The sequence below is a fragment of the Cornus florida genome, unplaced genomic scaffold, assembly GCF_030987335.1.
Source record: "Cornus florida cultivar Cherokee Brave unplaced genomic scaffold, ASM3098733v1 CherokeeBrave_3.0.0_Hap2_Chr05, whole genome shotgun sequence".
NCBI classification, from domain to species: domain Eukaryota; kingdom Viridiplantae; phylum Streptophyta; class Magnoliopsida; order Cornales; family Cornaceae; genus Cornus; species Cornus florida.
Window position 1 is genome coordinate 43,466,491 of NW_026775575.1, and position 16,792 is coordinate 43,483,282.

General features: G+C 32.7%; 1 long non-coding RNA gene and 1 pseudogene across 1 annotated transcript; both read left to right on the forward strand.

Annotated features, from left to right (window-relative positions):
• Positions 1-2,971: 2,971 nt before the first annotated feature.
• On the forward strand, positions 2,972-6,307 carry LOC132306380 (uncharacterized). The gene is made up of 3 exons (XR_009481948.1): positions 2,972-3,174; positions 4,051-4,191; positions 5,863-6,307. It is a non-coding gene; the product is annotated as an uncharacterized LOC132306380 (long non-coding RNA).
• Positions 6,308-10,366: 4,059 nt separating this feature from the next.
• On the forward strand, positions 10,367-12,664 carry LOC132309212 (uncharacterized; annotated as a pseudogene).
• The last annotated feature ends 4,128 nt before the right edge of the window (positions 12,665-16,792 follow it).

The following is a 16,792-nucleotide window of genomic DNA, read 5'->3' on the forward strand; positions in this document are numbered from 1 at the left end:
ACACCTCCCTCTCCGGCCGGAGGTGGACGCGAAACCGCGGGCATTTGCTGATGTTGCATTCCAGCTTTCAATTCTGCATTCTCTTTTTTGAGAGCCTCGATCAAGTTCATCAACTCCTCAAGCTTTGTTTGCTGGACAGCCTCCATCGAATTGGAGCTTTCACCTATCATTATTCCTGAACGGAGTAAAGGCATTAATCTCAAGTTCGCGAGTAGATCCGAGTTTTACGAGTGGGAATTTTTCAGATCTGGTTTCGAATTCTCCGAATTATGCTCACGGTTGACGAGATCTGAATTGTTCGAATTCTATATCCGTCAGATCCTGCCACAATCAAACAACTCGTTGTTGCGTAGATCTGAAGCCACTTCTGCCAAAGCTTCAGGAACTAAAATTCCTCCAGAGTAGGTCACAATCGCTCAGATCTGGATCCAACTCCCAAAGATCGAGTCTCGATCCACCGAATTGGTCTGAATCCACGCGATATTAATCATTGATCAACCAATCTTCCATGCGTTCCCACAGACGGCGCCAATTGAAGATACAAGAAATTCCTTTTCCCTTTCTCTCTCTAGAATTCCTGTATTTCAACCAAAAAAATATCTCCTCCTTCTTTCCATTACTTCTCCTATTTATAGATATTTACAAATGTTGATGGACCGCTGGATCTAGGTCCGTTCCTCCATGAGTCCTGGTCATCTTTGGTGGGCTTATGCGCGTTTGGCCCATATGGCAGTGTCTTTCTATGGGTCTGACCCATCTGTACGGACTGAATATCGCGTTTGCAAGTCATATTCGGCCCATGTCATCTCGGGCCTCCTCAACGGTGTTTATGGATTAATGTTTAATTATATACATTGAGTGTTATAGATGATTCATCTTCAAAAAATGACCTCAATGAAAGAATAAAGATCACATCAATGGAAAAGAATGAATACAAAGAGACATGAAGTTGCAAGGAGCCAAATGCAAGTCCATCCAAAGATAGCTTGGACTACAATGAATGAGCAAACAAGCAACTCAAAGAAATTAGAAGAAAGCAAGAATACTTTAAAGCCTAAACAATCATGTATGGATAAAGCTTGAAGAAAGGGGTAAATAATATGGTGAGTATTTAGGATTCAATGTCAAAGTATTTATGAATCTATTTCAAGCTCATCTCTATAGGACCATGCATATCATATCATCATTCATATGCATGTTCCTATATCCACTAGCAATAGATACATGAAGTCATTACTAAAAGAATGAGTTAGTTCAATGTCAAAGTTTTTTGTTTTCAGAAAATTAAAAACAGAAAACTGTACAAAAAATTCTACTTCAGAAAATTCAAAATAGAAAATTATACAAAAAATTTTGCTTGGTTAAGTATTCTAAGAACTGTTTTCTGAAAACGCAGTTATAAAAGGCATATTTTCAGATAACTGTCTTTTATAGTTATCTGGAAACAGTTTTCTATTCTCTAAATTCTTGAGGACTGTTTTCAAAATTACAAACCAAACATACATATCTTTCTCTATATCTTTCTCTAGTCTCTGCAACTACGAGAATCAAAAGTCCAAAACCTATATCAGCATACGCCGCATATCACTATATCGGATTGTCTCTAGTCTCTGCAACTTTTTTTCCATCGCTGATTGCCTATTGTTCAAGTGAACTACAAACGCCAATTTTTATTTTTATTTTTATTTTTTCGAACTGAACAAAGCATTATTGAAGAATTAATCTTTATTTAAAAAACAAAACTACTTGTGTCATGGAATTTAATGTCCTAAACTAAAAAAAAAAAAAATGTTTTTTTTGAATGAAATTTAAATATTTATAACTTTTCTAACAAAATGATTTTACTTTAGATATATTTTGAATTTTGTTTTTCTTATTTTTCGCATAATGGCCAAAGTTATAATATAAATTATATATTTATTAAATACATTATATAATTAATAATTAAAAAATTTAAACGTGACAGTCTCTATAAATACATTTATGAGTAATAGGTAATAATTAAACTTTTCAAACGTTCTTTACAAATATATATTTCAATTAATTACAATTTTATAGCAAGTCACGCCAACTTCTCCATCATTGATCATTGAGTAAAGTTATCCCTAATTGATCAATCTATTAATAAGCAAGGACGGAGCTAATGAAGGCCCGAGGGCACGTGGCCCGCACTCTATAATATATGTAGTAATATTTTTTTTTTCAATTTTTTCCATATATATATATATATATATATATATATATATATATATATAAATTTGCAGTGCCCCCTTAAATTTTGTGATTCCTAAAATTATCTCTTTATTTTTTCTTTTTTCTCTTCAAATTCCTTAACAAAAAAGTCAAAATTTCCTTCTTCAATTGAAACTTTATAACTTTTTCTTTTATTTTTTATTTTTTATTTTTTATTTTTTTTTCTAGTATTAAAATCTTGTTTTTAATGTGCATATTTGAATAATTTTCTTCTTTTTTTTGCCTTTTAAATTTTATAGTTGTTATATATATATATATATATATATATATATATATATATATATATATATACACTCCGTATTATTATTATTATTTTTTGGGTAGCCGTGCCCCCTCACTTGAAATCCTGGTTCCGTCCCTGTTAGTAAGTTACGCCAACATTGATCATTGAGTACGTAATAAGATTGAGTGAATTATATCCATTGCCTTTGGATTAATGTGAGATGATTTTATAAGAATTAATTTTCTAAGGTAATTGATATAAAAATAAAAAATAAAAAATCCTAAGAACTAGACATCACCATGTAAAATAATAATAATAATAATAAATAAATAAATCCAAGTTTGGGTCATATATACTATGACAAGGGTTATTATAAGGTTGGTATTTTAGCTTTTGGGGACCGTACTTCTCTAAGGCCCAAAAAAATATCTCCCCAAAATTTTGGGGGCGGAAAATATTAGCGCCATTAGCCCAGCTTTTCATGAATTGAAACTCAAATAACACTTCTGCTCTCTCACAGCCCAACAGCCCAAGACAAATAAGATCCACACCTTTGCTTTCTCTCTGCTCTCTCTCAAAAGGAAAACGGTGCCCTAGGTTTCTCTCCCTGTATTCGACATCAAACTGAAGCCCCAATCCTTCAATCCTTTAGGTACTCGTAATCTCTTGGTTCAAATCTCTCTTCGGCCATATACCAGGTAATAGGTCTTTCTTTCTCTCAATCTGTCTCACTATATATATATATCACACACAAACACAACCACACACACACGCGCACGTTCTCTATAGAGATGAGAATGATTTTTCTTGATCTTTTTCGTTATTGTTGTTAATGAAGTTTTTGATTAGAGTTTTTGTTTATTGTTGTTATTGAGTTTTTGATTTTAGACTTAAATCTTCTTTTTGCATTGTTCCAATCCTATACTTTGATCAGCCATTCTGCCCTCCATGGATGATAGGCCACTAGAAATAATAATAATAATTTTAGGGCAAATCATTTCACCTTCCCCAATCGCCTCCATCTCTATTCTCGTTCTCAACTCTGAACTTGCCCTCTCTTTATCTCTGCAACTGCAAACTACAAAATCTACAAGAATCAGAAGTTCAAAACCCACATACTTCAGTTTCTCTATCTGTTTGCAAGAATCAAAAGTTCAAAATCTATTACCTATATCCAAACCCATATCCACATATCATTTCAGATTGTTCAAAAAATCAAAACCCATATATTTCAATTTCCATCATCAGCTATTCCAGTTCGGGTTCACCGTTCGTAAGCTTCAGCCGCTGGCCCGCTATCTCTCAACTCTCAAGCTTGCCCCTCTCTCTCTCTGCAACTGCTAACTTGTATGTACGAGTTTTGTCTTAAATTTTTTTTTTTCCCCTAAATTAATTAATCAAGGTCTGTAATTCTTGTTTTGCAAACTAAATCCTATTTAGTGAAATTTTTTATGATCTTTTTTATATAATTTTTATTTTATTTTATCAATTTTAGTTATAAATATTTGTGAAAATAATACTTATCAAAAAAAATATTTGTGAAAATAATGACTGAGACAGGATCTCCTTTGCAGGATTTGAAAGACTAATTGGTAAGTTTGGGTTGAACTTGAGTCTTGAACAAGCTGAAGGCCCTTATCGTGGATTATAATTTTTACAATTACAGCATCCTATGGTCCTACCATCTTTTAGAGTGCTTACATCACTTCAGACTGGTAAGTCATTTCTTCAATTATTTAATATATATATATATTGAAACTGTGACAAAACAATGGTCTCAATCTAAGTTACGTTTGAGGAAGGTTGCTAGAATTTGAAAGGCTTGTACTATATATTTTGTTTATGGCAAAAGAATGAAGTACAAATAATATTGTCTTTGAAATATATGGAATCTATTGAGTAAATACAAACATGGATATACACTCCTTCAAACTTTTACGAAAGTTTGAACTCCAAATAGGTAATTTAATGCAAAGATGAAACTGCCAATTTCTTGACTATTTTTGTGAATTAACCTTTGATATTAATGTATCACTTTATTGAGTATAAAAGTAAATTAGGGGTATTTAGAACAACATTTAGTCTTACCTATGGAATGTTATAGAAAATGACTAAGTATACTGGCAGTGAGTATTGATGTTGCTACTCTTGGCATGTTTAGATCTGATATTTGATTGTCTATTACTCTATTTTCATTTACAATGAGCAATACTAGTGGGTGTGATATATATTTATAATCACCAATATCAGATTGCTGGATTCACCTCTATATAGTCATGATTACGAGTTGTGGTCTTCAACAAAGTCTCAGACATAATTTGTACTAAATAATTATAGTCATTTTTGTAAACTAAAATAACCACTTTTATATACACATGTGATAGTTAGGTATCATCAAGCTAGAAGATCTGGAAATTTAGTTCCGGCATTAGTTTACTGCTTTTTAGTAGGAGTACATTTTTTTTTTGATAAGTAGTACATTTTTTTTTTTTTTGCATATCTAGATGGAGATTGTTGCAGCTCATTTATCCATGAAAATTTTAAAACCCACACCTGCACACTATAGATAGAGACTTATTTTACCATATTGTGAGGTGAAAAAAGGGGCAACATTTGGCGATTGTTCAAAGCTCTAACACAGAAATCGATAAGAGTCATTTTTTAAAATATGGTTAGTACCAAAGGATGTGGAAATGCAAAAAGTTTGTGGTGCTACGGACGTATGTTGTTGCTGTGCTCTTTTTGTTCAGTTTCTCTCCACATTTTTAGTTTGGATTGGGCCTGTACATGATTGACAGTGGAAGTGAAGAAGTTAATTATATTAAAAGAGAATTCTAACTTAAAAGAGGAATGCTTGATCAGATAAAGTTTGTGGGAGGTATTCGCAATTGTGTTGTTTCTACTTTATATTAATGTTTGATTTTGGTTCTGCTCTATATTTAGACAAATTTGTAGAAGATTACCAGTTCTTTTGACTCAATCAAGTAGTTCTATTTATTTTTGATTGGAGTATAACTTAGAAGTGATTGACTTATTATATTAGATCTTTTCAAATATATTTTTTTTACACTAGTTGGGACTATTTATTGTTTGAAATGATTGAAGTTTGTTCAATTAGTTGTTGATGCCATTACTAGGTTGAGTTGGTGGATTGCTTAATTAATATTTTGATATGTGAAATAATCAATTCTATATCACTTAGAATTTACTTAATGATGAATAATAGAATTTGTAATCTAGAATTTGGTACATTGATGTTTTAATATAGTAATATTATACAATGGTCGTATTGGTCATTTATTTATTTATTTATTTTTATTTTTATTTATTATTATTATTTTTTTGACATAGGCACTAATTGTATTTATTCATTGTTTGATTTGCAGATTTTTGGATGGGCTCATGCTACAAGACTTCAAGCTCCTTTTGTTTAAGATGGTTTTAAGTAGTGTATGTTCAGGTCTTTGAACCCTTTATTTAGGAATCTATAGCTCATTTTTGTCTAAGATCTTGAAACATTTTATTTAAGATACTAGCTTGTTTTGGTCCAAATTATTGGAGTTGAAATTGTTTTAGATGCTAAGACTTATTTTTTTTATGCGATGGGCTTTATTATGTATGTTGTAAACAATACATTTTTTGGTTGGTGTAATTTATGCAATATTAAGTATTTATTTGTTTGCATAATCGTGTTGATGTGATAATTTTTTTTTTTTTTTTTGAAATTATTTCTTTTGTTTATAATGTTAATAATTTACAGGTTTGTCACAAATTTTTATCGTACCATGATAAATATGTGGTCTATTTTTGGTATTTGCCACAATATATATTTTTGGCTATTAAATTCAATTTTATTTTATTAATAATAAACTCCGTGGCTTATTTTGAATAATTTCCACGACATATATTCGTGGGAAATTAAAATTATAGCCACGAAAAAACTTTGTGGCTTATTTTGGATATTTGCCATGACATATATTCGTGGGTAATTAAAATTATAGTCATGAAAAAACTTTGTGGCCTATTTTGGATATTTGCCATGACATATATTCGTGGGCAATTAAATTTATAGCCACGAATAAATTTCGTAGGAAAATACCTATTTTACCACGATAAATATTTTCGTGGCATAATGATTGAATTAACTACGATTAATTCCTATATCGGGATTGCTACTTGTCACGAAAGTATTATTATTTAGCCACGAAATAGCTTGTGGCGAAATGAGGTATTTTACCACGAGTTCAAATTTTGTGGCAAAAGTTTCACATTTTGCCACGAAAAATTTTAGTCGTGGTTATTGGCAATCTGTGACGGGCCTACTCCCACAACTGAGCCACGAGGCTATTTCTTGTGGCTAAAAGGCTTTCGCCACGAAATTTGAAAGCTTTTGCCACGAAGTGTCTTGTGGCAAGAACTCTAATTTCTTGTAGTGTTTTTTACGATAGAGGCAGAGTTTATTACAGCAATGGAAGCGACTAAAGAGTTGCTATGGGCAAAGAAGTTCTTGAGAGAACTTGGTTTCAAGCAGCAGAGGTATGTGTTGTTTTTGTGATAGCCAGAGTGCTATTCATCTTGCTAAGAATTCCAGTTTCTATGCAAGATCTAAGCACATTGATGTACAATACCATTGGATCAGAGATGCGTTGAACAATAAGTTACTTGAACTTGAGAAGGTTCAGACTGATGATAATGGTTCTGATATGTTGACAAAGACCCTACTAAAAGAAAAGCTTGAAGTTTGTTGTTCGATCGCTGGGATAACGATTCCCTTCACATAGTCGGAAAAGGGGAGATTTGTTGGGTTTATTTCCTTCTATATGGAGGAAAGCCCAAGTGAGTTTTATTAAAGCCCAAAGCCTAGCCCTTTAGGATGAATAACCCTAAGGAAGTCAAGAAAAATAGAGGATGTGAGATCAGTCGTAACTTTCCTAAGAAAGAGAGGGAAAACGCAGTTTTTTCATATATTGCCCAGATTTCAGCAAAACTCTAATTCTACTTCGTTCGTGGTTCGATCGAGCTGAAATTTGGAGGAGAGGTTCATGACTCAATGAGCTACAATCTGAACGGTGGAGATTGGATTTTGAGCTCGGGAGTTGGGGTTCGTGCCCATGAACAGTAACCAGGTTTATGGTATATTCTTTCCAATTCTCTTTGTTTTTTGCCAAGATTCGTGATATTTTGAAGAGATGTATTGTAGCCTCTAATTGTGATTAGAGAAGACTTTGTGTACCCATTATTTGGTTGATAATGGAGATTTCAACCGGACTAGGTCCCGTGGTTTTTCTTCCTCACACTAGGGAAATTTTCTATGTAAAAAATTGCTTATGTTTTTGTGTCTTGGTGTGATTGATTATATTTCTATTATTTTCAGCACATATAAAAATAGAGATACACTATATTTGCTTGCATATAGGGAAAAGAGTTATTCCGCTGTATTTGTTTATTGTTATCTCTCCGGCCCAACAAATCCCACCAATGTTTTTGTTCAAAATTTTCTTCTCCATATAAACAATTCTCTCACAAAGAGAAATTTGTTATGATTAAAGAATAATGTTACTTAAAAGAACATTAAACCAACTAAATATTCTAAAACAAAAAATATTGATAATTTGACTCTACCGAAGATTGAATACTCAACTTTCGTTCTTAAAGAGAAAAACTTATATCATCAAAGCTAATATCCATTATTGGTAGTTATTATAATTGTTTGTAACCATTGCTTTGGAAAACTTTTAGTAGAGAATGCTTCCGGGCTCACTATCGTTTGACATAATTGTTAGTTATAATAAACACAGAGAATCATGATCTCTTGCTCATGGAAAAAATTTCTCTACACTATACATAATAATCATTAGATATGATTTAAGTATAAAATAAATAATTATATAAAAAATGAAACAATGAAAGATGTGATCAGTTCTGGAAACCAAACACACCTTCTACATGTAAAGACTACAATACTGTCTTGCTTTTCAAAATAGAAGGTTGAAAATTCAAATTTTCATAAAGGCAAGTGAGTGTTAAAAAAATTAAAAAATAAAATAACCGGAAGAGATTGGCTTAGTTGCTAAAGCCTTGGGCCTTAGTGTCTCATGAACCATCAGGCCTCATGATCAATTCATTTTAGGTACAAACAATTTCTTAAGAGTCACGCTAGTAAACGTAGTCCGATCTTTATCCAATATTTGTGGGAAGCCTATGTTTCATAGATTTTGCTATGAACAACCTTGCAAACCAAATTAAATAAAAATTTCACATCTTTCATATATACATATATATATATATATGAAAGATGTGAAATTTTTATTTAATTTGGTTTGCAAGGTAAGCCAACATAAATCTTGATACATTGCACCACTTAGGGTTTCGACCTTCAACCTCTCTTTAGGAAGGACAAGTGATCCTGTCCATCCGTAGGACCAACGGTTTGGTGGTGTGAAAGCAGTAGTAGATAGCTGAAGTATTCCCCTTAGATATTCCACGTGGGATGAGATTAATGCCGGTCTGTGCTCAAGTGGCTGAAATTGACCGCAAGAAAATTCCTCGTTGCTTCAAATTTTCATAATGAAAAAATTTACATGACATTTCAATAAATGTTGTGTCTCATAAATGAGAACGCAATTCCAAGTTACTACATATGAGAATTAATCGCATAAAGACTGTTTACGTATATTGATATGTTTTATAAAGTTGACAGAATTTTTTCTTCATGTGCCTAAAAGTCGCGTCAAGTACAATTCCATAAACAAAAGACAAAGTCTTTGGAAGTGTATTTCAAAAAGTCAAAGGTAATTTAAAGCTTGTTTATGTATATTTTCTACCATTGTCCAAGTCAGTTCAAAGTTTACTGTATGCAAAGCTGGTGAATCCCACCATGTTGACTTTAAAAGACTTCCAAAATCCCTACTTTTACTTCTTCTTTTCTGGTAGAATATCTCATCAGTGGAACAAAAACCATTAAATAACATAATGATGTAGCGTTTGGATCATCAAAAGATTAAATTGGCGAGCTGATACATTTTTTTGGGATAATTTTGACGTGATGAAAGATCCTAATTTAATTCGAAACGGCCTAACTCGTAAAAATTAGCACATTTGCTGTTGAGGTAGGGTGCCTCTCTGCGGAATTCATTCCATTTTCCAAATTTTAAATATTTAGGAATTTTGGTTTATTTTTATTTTTACAGAATTTTTGGAGAATGTTTTTTTTACAATTTTTGGAGAAAGTTTTTACACAATTTTTGGAAAAAGTAGGCAAATATAATGAGTTATACAAAAAAGATTTTAGAGCTGAGTATGTAGAATGATTCTTTTTACTGGTAGCAAACAAATTTTCTAACCCATGAGAAATATAGTGTGAACTCTGTCGATCAACAATGTTAGCATGGACAAACTCACGTTATTAATTTACACAAAATTGTCTCCTCAAATTTAAATACGAATGGCCACGCTTAGCATTCAAGATTCAATTAATTACCACGTCACTAAGTACCCCACTCACCCCTCTTTAACTAAATATTTGTGAAAGTCAATCAAATTGACTAGGTACATATTTAATTTTTCTTTTTTTAAAAAAAAAAATTAAAAATTAAAAAATAAAGAAGAGCGACTAGGCACATGCTATTACAGAGTGAATTCCAAACTGATGGCCTAGAACAAAGGCTGGTCATGTTCTACGTACATATTCGTTGATGTGTGCTTTCACGCGGTGTTTAATTGTAAATTTTGTTACCCGATCCAGCACTTCAAATACAAACCCTTCCTATCTCACCAAGACAAACATAACCTAGCTACCAACAATTAATCTTGTTCTTGTTATAGTTCATCCATTGTACGTGTAACTTCTCATTTCACTTTCATTCTCTCCTCTCTAGAATATTAAACATCATGGAACTTGAGGAACCCATGTTGAAAAAGACTCTTGGTAACCAAAAGTTGGAATGGAATCTGCAAACGAAGACAAGCAGTCGTCAAGTTTCTGATCATGATGCCGACATCGGATTGGAATCGTTTAAGATGCTCGCAAATGATGTCCCGAGTGGCCCTCCAGAGATGAAACTAGCATGGTTGCGGTCTCAAGTCATCGGCAGTGATGTGGAGTTCAACACTCCTTTTGGAAAACGTCGGCTTACCTATGCCGACTACACTGCCTCCGGCCGATGTCTTCACTACATTGAGAACTACATCATCAACAATGTTCTTCCAATTTATGGTTAGTTAGTTATCATTTTTAATGTTTGTGGCTATTAACTTCTCTACTAAAATAAAATTAACATTTTTCCATTGGTGTTAAAAGGGAATAGTCATACAAGTGACAGTTATGTGGGGCATCAAACTACAACAATGGTGCATGAAGCAAGTAAGTATGTCAAGTCTTGCTTAGGGGGAAAATATGAAGATGCAATCCTGTTTGTTGGCTCCGGCACAACGGCAGCCATTAAACGGCTTCAAGAAGTTATGGGAATTGCTGTTGCATCAACTATGAAGAATAGGGTGTTGAATAGCCTAAGGGATGAAGAAAGATGGGTCGTTTTTGTTGGGCCATATGAACATCACTCGAACCTTCTGTCGTGGCGCCAAAGCTTAGTAGAAGTTGTAGAGATTGGTCTTGATGAAAATGGCTTAATCAACATTAAAGCTCTAACGCACCAACTCGAGTTATACCAGCAGACAAATCGTCCTATGTTGGGTTCTTTCTCAGCTTGCAGTAATGTCACCGGAATTTATACTGACACGCGTTCCCTTGCTTCACTTCTCCATCAATATGGTGCTTTCGCATGCTTTGATTTTGCTGCAAGGTACGTAAATTTTTGCTTTTCGTATGTTTCTCTAGGAAATGGTATTATTGATAATTGTTCAATTGCTAACGTGCTTGCTTTGCTTTAAAACTTACATGTACAGTGGTCCTTATGTGGAGATTGACATGAGATCTGGGGAAGTAGATGGATATGATGCAATTTTTCTGAGTCCACATAAGTTTGTTGGAGGACCCGGCACTCCTGGAATTCTTCTAATGAACAAGGTCCTCTATCAATTAGGATCTTCACCACCTTCAACATGTGGTGGAGGAACTGTGAGCTTTGTCAATGGATATAGTGAAAAGGTATTTAGTCATCACCTCTTTTTGTGCTAGTTTGAGAGACACACACATGCTTATAGATTGTGTTTGAAAGCAAACAATTAATTTCTCTATCGATCATCTTATGGTTTCATCAATTACCAAGTTTGCTAATTAAATGACATGGGTTGCAGGACACTCTATATTATGAAGATGTGGAAGAGAGAGAGGATGCTGGAACGCCACCAATTATTCAGAAAATGAGAACAGCAATAGCTTTCTGGGTAAAACAATACATTGGCTATGAAGTGATTGAAATGCATGAGCACAATTTCATAGAAAGGGCACTTGACAGACTTTTTCCAAATCCAAACATATGGATACTAGGAAATACTAGTGTAAAAAGGCAAGCTATCCTGTCCTTCCTTGTGTTCTCCACAGCGAATTCATCCTTTGTTGACATGAAAAACAAAAGCTCCATAGATGGTAATGGGACGAGATCAGACGGAGGAATTTCCATTTGGAGACAGTCCGGGAACATGAGAGACAAGCCCCTTCATGGCGCTTTTGTTGCAAAACTCCTCAATGACTTGTTTGGCATCCAAGCTCGTGGTGGGTGCGCTTGTGCTGGACCCTATGGTCACCATCTTCTCCATGTCGATGAGTCTCATTCACTTGCCTTCAAATCCACCATCCAGAAAGGTTACAATGGAGTGAAACCAAGATGGACACGAATCAACTTTGTTTACCACCTGTCGGTAGAAGAGTTCGAGTTCATTCTTGCTGCATTGGAATTCATAGCCATGTATGGCCAGAGGTTCCTTGCACTCTACGACTTCAACTGAAAAACAGGCAATTGGACTTTCAAGAAGAAGGCATTCAAAGAGATTGAGGAAATCAAACAATGCGGGCAAGAATTCAATAACTTATTGATCACTCGTGCTTTGCAAGCAACCAGTTTCGAAGACACTGAGGCAGTTGTTGACAGCAACACCATTGAGATGATCCACAAATATGTGTCTTACTTGGATACTGCTAAAAGAATTGCTCATTCTTTTCCAAAGTTTCCTCCTTATAGAAAGATTCCAAAAGAGATTGATCTTGACATTGTGCAGTTCAGAGTCTAGTCTGAATTTTACATTGGTTTTATTTATTGTTATGTGATGCTTTTGCATCTTAAAGATATGTTATTCTTTTTGTATCAGAATAATAAATGAACAAAAAACTGGAACTTCTTGTTCCTTTTTTTCTCTGTTTTGTTGTATTGCTCCTTTTGTTTCCTTTCGTTTTTTCGATTGTTTTTCTCAAATTATTCCATGCCCAAAAAGGGAAAAGAAAAAGCATGACTTGATATTGTTAATAATTATTATATTAAATCTAATATAAAAATTTGCACTGACTAAGTGAAAGGTTAACATGCAACCACTATAGCCTTCATGACTCTCCTTCTGTTAGGAGTGTAGCCTCAGATTGGAATCTCTCCAATTCTTTCATTTGAGTGACGTCCTTTTGCATGGAATAAAGACATTTCAACCTAGCTTTTAATGTAACGGCCTTTGTTCATATTGTCCTAGGCTTAGAGCTATTAGTCTTTGCCTTTCTTTCTTCTTGAAGCCTGGCTCACCCAGTAGATTTTTATATTTACCTATTCAATTTGTTTGAATAAATAAATAAATAAAAACTCTTTCAACCGTCGTATAAAATATTGGGATAACTATCAGTACATGGACTTAAGAACCTAAATACTACATTGACATGAAGTGAACTTTAACAAAGGGCACTAATTAACATGGAGTTTTGCCACCAATTTTACACATACAGAAAAAATTCTATTTTTGACCATATAACAACATATAATATCACGATGACCCAAAAACACAATAATGATAATAAAAATGCCTTTAAAACATAAAATAAATTTAATATAGGTTTGCCACGCTCCTACAAAATACTATTAAATATACTAAATTTTTAGAAGTTAACTCTAAAATATAAGGGTATTACATTCTCCCCCCAGCCCCCCAAAAAAAATAAATAAAGAAATTCCAAAATTCACCAAATCCATGAAATGAAACTCTGATTAATTTATCCAAATTTTCATTTCACATTTCCAAGTGGACTTTACCTATTTATTATGGCTCCACTCAACATACCTATACTTATAACATAGCACATGGTTCCTATTTTCAGAACACAATAAGCTATTCCGTATTTGTTGCATCCAATTGCAACTACACTAACCAACTTGTATACGCTTGTAACTAAACACATGAATAATCACTTTACACATGATGTAGACAATTTAGTTCCACCAACCTATAGGCTATTGCCATACCAATCAAAACATGAACATTCACATAGTGAGGTGATAACTGTGATATCCCCTGATTTCTAGACCGTGGGTTGATCAAGTCCAAGTCCAAAACTCAGGAGATATTGAACAATTAATATATTGAATTGAACAAAGAATACATAATAAATAAATAATATTGCTGAAAGAAAAACTAATAAATAATTAAATAATCTCCTTTAAATAAAATCCATTAATCCTCAAAGATGGATAAAAATCTACATAAAAAAAATCTCCACAAGAATACAACTCGAAAATCCTCAAAGATGGACCCCTAATAAAATCTCATAACTAAAAATAAATAAATGTCTAATAACTGAAATAAGCAATCCAAATATAGAATTCTACGTCGATGATACGAAAGAGTGATGATGCCAAAGAGTGATGATGCCAAGTCTATGATCTGCACGAACAATTGCTAATCATGCTACTAACGAGGACCGAAAAATATAATAATGGGATGTCAAAACTCACAGCAAGCCCTTTCTACGATAACCCAAACATAGACCTGAAAAAACTACACATCTATAGCTAACTAATGCAATAGTTACATAGTCGATAAATATATAAATATACACATTAAAGACTCTCACTGGACTAAGGCAGACTCAACCGTTTAGTGGGTATCTCATGCAAATCGCATATAAAGGTGGTCACAAATCATCCTTCTACCATGGCACAAACCCTAATCCAGGTACCTATCTTAACTGGAAATATACGCCTCCACCCTAACCACTGATCCCAAGACCTCAAGCTTGTATTATGGTACACATAATATCATTATTGATATAATTAATTATATCCTGACAATGGTTAACAGATAATAACCATGCCCGTATCCTGACAATAGGTTGGAAGTTATAAAAATATATAATAGCCATATCCCAACAATGGCATGTTATTCATATTCTGACAATGGCCTGACATAGAATAAGTCTAAACTTATTAGCCAGCTCATCTACATAATACAAAACAAATCATATCCTGACAATGGCTTACATAGAACTAAATCCTAACCTTGGTCCTCAAACATATATATATATATATATATATATATATATATATACAGTCTGTTCGGTCGTTGGATTTCATCCAATGACTGAAATTGAAAACAACTATATTATTTGTTTATGGTTTTTTAAGACTTCAAAACTACTCAATTTGAGTGTTTTAAATAAAACAAAACAACAACTCAATATGGGTGTTTTAAATAAAACAAAACACCTTATAATAACTTTTTTTTTTTTTTCGTGTTTTTCTTCTGTACATATAGAGGAACATTTATAAATAAAAAAAAATGTCATTCATCAATCAGTCGAGGTGGCCTATTGAAATTATGTTTTATCAAAATTTTGATAAAATCCTTAAAATGACACTCTATTGTATTTTTCCGTAGTTTATAACTTTGTTGCTTAATTGTACAGTAACAAGTTGTAGTCAGTTTTCTTTCTTTTCAATTTTTTATTTTATTTTATTTTATTTTTATTATTATTTTTTTACAATATGGAAGGACTTAGTAATTATGAATAGATAGAAAAGACCTAAGAAAAAAAAAATGTAAGTTTTCTTTAAAAAAAATTTGTACGAAGAGATATATTTTTTTCACGTAATAGAAGGACTTCACTACTCTAAGTCTTCTATATGCATACGATTTTAGTGAAAGTATTTATTTATTTTTTTCATTATTAATACTCCTTATTATAAGGTGTTTTATTTTCTTTAAGACACTCAAATTGAATGGTTTTGGAGTCGTAAAAAACCAGAAACAAATAATATAGTTGTTTTCAATTTCAGTTATTGGATGAAATCCAATGACTGAAATAGAAGTCACGTATATTGTTTCCTGCACACTAAGAAGCAACTGAACGGGACTGTATATATATATATATATATATATATATATGCTTTAATATTATAAAATACAGATATGTAATTGATTATAATCATATCATATCATAACATAACCACACATAACATATAATTTCATGTTATCAAATCATAGGAATGACTTATAATTTATTTAAGCTTCCTATATTATTTATCTCACATAAACTGAATCTTAAGTATGTTAATATTTTATTTATACATCGAAGCTAGTAAACATTCTCTAAACACATCTCATGCTAAACATTTAATCTCATTTGTTAAAACAAATCAAAAGATTAAATTCATCAATATTTTATTAAATAAATTCAAATTGCATGCATCGTTGTATGGCTATTTAAATTCACATATCATCATACCTAAATTCATATTTAGTATTTGGGGCCTTAAATAAGTAATTCGGGGTCAAAAATAGTCTTTTACCTAAAATTTCCCAGAAGATAATCGAGCACCCTCCTTAGTGTGCTTGAGCACATTCCTAGGTGTGCTCGAGCACTGTTTCCCAGAACAGTGTGCTCAAGCACTGTTTCATGAAACAGCCCGAGAAACCCATTTTTAGGCCTTATTCTTCATTGTTAAAGGTCCTAAAGCATGTTACTAAGTCCCATCAACCCAAGCACAAAAATACATTAATATTGCATGTAAAAATCTATCCAAAATCATATCTAAGCCATAAATTTATGAATTCATACAACAAGAACAACTACGAACATAAACCCATAAAAACCTATGTTTTAGATCAATTTCAATATGGATTTAGATTTTAATAATCCTTTAAACATCCCTAAGGTTATACTATAGATATATAGATCACAGATCTAAGGAAGAAGTGTAGAATAGAGAACTTGCCTTAAACTTTCGGATCGAAAGTTAAACTCCTTATTCTTTGTTCTTCTTCTCTAATGATCCTTCTCCTCCTTCCTTCTCTCTCTAATTTCTTTTTTTCCTCTTCCTAGATGTGCTCTATATGTATATATATAGATAAATATATACTACATATATCCTAGACCTAACTTACGTC